The sequence below is a fragment of the Oncorhynchus mykiss genome, chromosome 18 (assembly GCF_057628025.1).
Source record: "Oncorhynchus mykiss isolate SJ-2025 chromosome 18, ASM5762802v1, whole genome shotgun sequence".
NCBI classification, from domain to species: domain Eukaryota; kingdom Metazoa; phylum Chordata; class Actinopteri; order Salmoniformes; family Salmonidae; genus Oncorhynchus; species Oncorhynchus mykiss.
In genome coordinates, this window is record NC_143039.1 from 82,665,855 (window position 1) to 82,671,854 (window position 6,000).

Genomic DNA, 6,000 nt, shown 5'->3' on the forward strand with positions numbered 1-6,000 from the left:
TGTTGGCCCATGTTGACTCCAATGCTTCCCACCGTTGTGTCAAGTTGGCTGGATGTCCTTTGGGTGGTGGACCATTCTTGATACACACGGAAAACTGTTGAGCGTGAAAAACCCAGCAGAGTAGTAGTTCTTGACACAAACCGGTGCGCCAGGCACCTTTTACCATACCCCATTCAAAGGCACTTCATTTGTTTTGTCTTGCCCATTCACCCTCTGAATGGCACACATACACAATCCATATCTCAATTGTCCCAAGGCTTAAAATTCTTCTTTAACCCATCTCCTCCCCTTCATCTACACTGATTTTAGTAGATTTAACAAGTGACATCAATAAGGGATCATAGCTTTCACCTGGATTCACCTGGTCAGTCTATGTCAAGGAAAGAGCAGGTGTCCTTAATGTTTTGTACACTTAGTGTATACATTCGGTTATAGAGTTAAAGATATGTCTTTATATTTACATTTTCCAATTCCTTGTCTCTTCTGACAGACCAAGTGAATAATGGTAGTCTCTCTCTCTCTCTCTCTCTCTCTCTCTCGCGCTCTCTCTCATTAATGTTGCTTTAATCCTTTCGACTAGCACTTTACATTTCCTGTCTCAAATCAAATCAAATTTTATTTGTCACATACACATGGCTAGCAGATGTTAATGCGAGTGTAGCGAAATGCTTGAGCAACTCTGTTAGAGTTGTCATGTCATGGAGATCACTTTGCCGTTGTAGTCTTCTGCACATCCACTAACTTGTCTAGTAGAGGTCCCCCTGTTCAACATGTTACTGCAGCCTTAGCGAGTTAACATGTTACTGCAGTCTTAGCTGTTCAACATGTTACTGCAGTCTTAGCTGTGTAACATGTTACTGCAGTCTTAGCTGTGTAACATGTTACTGCAGTCTTAGCTGTTCAACATGTTACTGCAGTCTTAGCTGTTCAACATGTTACTGCAGTCTTAGCTGTTCAACATGTCACTGCAGTCTTAGCTGTTCAACATGTTACTGCAGTCTTAGCTGTGTAACATGTTACTGCAGTCTTAGCTGTTCAACATTTTACTGCAGTCTTAGCTGTGTAACATGTTACTGCAGTCTTAGCTGTTCAACATGTTACTGCAGTCTTAGTTGTTCAACATGTTACTGCAGTCTTAGCTGTTCAACATGTTACTGCAATCCTAGTGGGTTAATATGTTACTGCAGTCTTAGCTGTTCAACATGTTACTGCAGCTGACAAAGAAGGCAGTGTCTGTAGAAACATATTCCTGTCATTCCCTAGTTAACCCCTACTGGTCATTCCCTAGTTGATACCTACTGGTCATTCTCTAGTTAATACCTACTGGTCATTCTCTAGTTAATACCTACTGGTCATTATCTAGTTAATACCTACTGGGTAAAGGTTTCCCTAGTTAATACCTACTGGTCATTCCCTAGTTAATACCTACATGTAATTCCCTAGTTAATACCTACTGGTCATTCCCTAGTTAATAACTACTGGTCATTCCCTAGTTAATACCTACTGGCCATTCCCTAGTTAATACCTAATGGTTATTCCCTAATACCTATTGGGTAAAAGTTTCCCTAGTTAATACCTACTGGTAATTCCCTAGTTAATACCTACTGGTAATTCCCTAGTTAATACCTACTGGTCATTATCTAGTTAATTCCTACTGGTCATTCCCTAGTTAACCCCTACTGGTCATTCCCTAGTTGATACCTACTGGTCATTATCTAGTTAATACCTACTGGTCACTATCTAGTTAATACCTACTGGGTAAAGGTTTCCCTAGTTAATACCTACTGGGTAAAGGTTTCCCTAGTTAATACCTACAGGTCATTCCCTAGTTAATATCTACTGGTCATTCTCTAGTTAATACCTACTGGTCATTCTCTAGTTAATACCTACTGGTCATTCCCTAATTAATACCTACTGGTCATTCCCTAGTTAATACCTACTGGTTATTCTCTAGTTAATACCTACTGGTATTTCCCTAGTTAATACCTACTGGGTAAAGGTTTCCCTAGTTAATACCTACTGGTCATTCTCTAGTTAATTCCTACTGGTCATTCCCTAGTTAATACCTACTGGTCATTCCCTAGTTAATACCTACTGGTCATTCCCTAGTTAATACCTACTGGTTATTCTCTAGTTAATACCTACTGGTATTTCCCTAGTTAATACCTACTGGGTAAAGGTTTCCCTAGTTAATACCAACTGGTCATTATCTGGTTAATTCCTACTGGTCATTCCCTAGTTAATACCTACTGGTCATTCCCTAGTTAATACCTACTGGTCATTCCCTAGTTAATACCTACAGGTCATTCCCTAGTTAATACCTACAGGTCATTCCCCAGTTAATACCTACTGGTCATTCCCTAGTTAATACCTACAGGTCATTCCCTAGTTAATACCTACTGGTCATTCCCCAGTTAATACCTACTGGTCATGCTCTAGTTAATACCCACTGGTCATTCCCTAGTTAATACCTACTGGTCATTCTCTAGTTAATAGCAACTGGTCATTCCCTAGTTAATACCTAATGGTTATTCCCTAATACCTATTGGGTAAAAGTTTCCCTAGTTAATATCTACTGGTAATTCCCTAGTTAATACCTACTGGTTATTCTCTAGTTAATATCTACTGGTCATTATCTAGTTAATTCCTACTGGTCATTCCCTAGTTAACCCCTACTGGTCATTCCCTAGTTAATACCTACTCTGCAAAGGTTCCCTAGTTAATTCCTACTGTTCATTCCCTAGTTATACCTACTGGGTAAAGTTTCCCTAGTTAATTCCTACTGGTCATTCCCTAGTTAATACCTACTGGGTAAAGGTTTCCCTAGTTAATACCTACTGGTCATTCTCTAGTTAATACCTACTGGTAATTCCCTAGTTAATACCTACTGGTAATTCCTACTGGTCATTCCCTAGTTAATAGCTACTCGGTAAAGGTTCCCTAGTTAATACCTACTGGGTAAAGGTTTCCCTAATTAATACCTACTGGGAAAAGGTTTCCCTAGTTAATTCCTACTGGTCATTCCCTAGTTAATAGCTACTCGGTAAAGTTTCCCTACTTAATACCTACTGGTCATTCCCTAGTTAATACCTACTGGGTAAAGGTTTCCCTAATTAATACCTACTGGGAAAAAGTTTCCCTAGTTAATACCTACTGGGTAAAGCTTCCCTAGTTAATACCTACTTTGTAAAGGTTTCCCTAATTAATACCTACTGGGAAAAGTTTCCCTAGTTAATAACTACTGGTCATTCCCTAGTTAATAACTACTGGTCATTCCCTTGTTAGTACCTACTGGTCATTCCCTAGTTAATACCTACATTACTGGGTAAAGGGAGGATGGAATAGCATATGTTTCTGTAAGTATTGCTTTAATGAGAGCATTCACATGAGTAACGCTTAGGCATTACATTGTAGTAACTTTCTTTTTAAAAACTGGCTGCACTGCTACTGCTCCTGCAGCTGCTGATACTTCTACTACTACTACTGCTACTACTACTGAAGCTGCTACTACTGCTACTAATACTACTGCTGCTGCTACTACTGCTGCTACTGCTGCTGCTACTACTGCTACTACTACTACTGCTGCTGCTACTACTGCTACTACTACTACTACTACTACTACTACTACTGCAGCTGCTACTACTACTACTACTACTACTACTACTGCTACTGTTGTTGCTGCTACTACTACTACTACTGTTGCTGCTACTACTACTACTGTTGCTGCTACTACTACTACTGTTTCTGCTACTACTACTGCTACTGTTGCTGCTACTACTTCTACTACTACTACTGTTGCTACTACTACTACTGTTGCTACTGCTACTACTACTACTACTGTTGCTACTACTACTTCTACTACTACTACTGTTGCTACTACTACTACTGTTGCTACTACTACTACTGTTGCTACTACTACTACTACTGTTGCTACTACTACTACTACTACTGTTGCTACTTCTTCTACTACTACTACTGTTGCTACTTCTACTACTACTGTTGCTACTACTACTTCTACTACTACTAATATTCTACTACTACTACTGTTGCTACTTCTACTTCTACTACTACTACTGTTGCTACTGCTACCTCTACTACTGTTGCTACTACTACTACTGTTGCTACTACTACTACTACTACTACTACTGTTGCTACCTCTACTACTGTTGCTACTACTGTTGCTACTACTACTACTGTTGCTACTACTACTACTGTTGCTACTTCTACTACTACTGTTGCTACTACTACTTCTACTACTACTAATATTCTACTACTACTACTGTTGCTACTTCTACTTCTACTACTACTACTGTTGCTACTGCTACCTCTACTACTGTTGCTACTACTGTTGCTACTACTACTACTGTTGCTACTACTACTACTAGGTGCTTCTACACCTGCATTGCTTGCTGTTTGGGGTTTTATGCTCGGTTTCTGTACATCACTTTGAGATATCAGCTGATGTACGAAGGGCTATATAAATACATTTGATTTGATACTACTGTTGCTACTACTACTACTGTTGCTACTTTTACTACTACTACTACTTCTACTACTACTACTACTGTTGCTGCTACTACTACTACTGCTACTACTACTACTACTACTACTGCTACTGCTGTTGCTACTACTACTGTTGCTACTACTGCTACTACTACGACTACTACTACTGTTGCTACTACTACTACTATTATTACTACTACTGTTGCTGCTACTACTACTGCTACTACTGTTGCTGCTGCTACTACTACTACTATTTCTACAACTACTACTACTGTTTCTACTACTACTACTATTTCTACTACTGTTGCTACTACTACTACATCTACTGCTAATAATTATGTTACTACTACTTTTACTACTACTACTACTACTACTGTTGCTACTACTACTACTACTACTACTGTTGCTACTACTACTACTACTACTGTTGCTACTACTACTACTACCACTGTTGCTACTACTACTACTACCACTACTGTTGCTACTACTACTACTACTGCTGCTACTACTACTACTACTGCTGCTACTACTACTACTACTACTACTGTTGCTACTACTACTACTACTGTTACTACTACTACTACTATTGCTGCTACTACTACTACTTTTGCTGCTACTACTACTACTACTACTACTGTTGCTGCTACTACAACTACGACTACTACTGTTGCTGCTACTACTACTACTTCTACTGTTGTTGCTACTACTACTGTTGCTACTACTGCTACTACTACGACTACTACTGTTGCTGCTACTACTACTGCTACTACTGTTGCTGCTGCTACTGCTACTACTATTTCTACAACTACTACTACTGTTGCTACTACTACTACTACTGTTGCTACTACTACTACTACTACTATTTATACTACTACTACTACTACTACTGTTGCTACTACTACTACTACCACTACTACTGTTGCTACTACTACTACTACTGTTACTACTACTACTATTGCTGCTACTACTACTACTTTTGCTGCTACTACTACTACTACTACTACTGTTGCTGCTACTACTACTGTTGCTACTACTACGACTACTACTGTTGCTGCTACTACTACTACTTCTACTGTTGTTGCTACTACTACTGTTGCTACTACTGCTACTACTACGACTACTACTGTTGCTGCTACTACTACTGCTACTACTGTTGCTGCTGCTACTGCTACTACTATTTCTACAACTACTACTACTGTTCCTACTACTACTACTACTGTTGCTACTACTACTACTACTACTATTTCTACTACTACTACTACTACTACTGTTGCTACTACCACTACTACTGTTGCTACTACTACTACTACTGTTGCTACTACTACTACTACTGTTGCTACTACTACTACTACTGCTACTACTGTTGCTACTACTACTACTACTGTTGCTACTACTACTACTACTGTTCTACTACTACTACTATTGCTGCTACTACTACTACTTTTGCTACTACTACTACTGCTACTACTGTTGCTGCTACTACTACTACAACTGTTG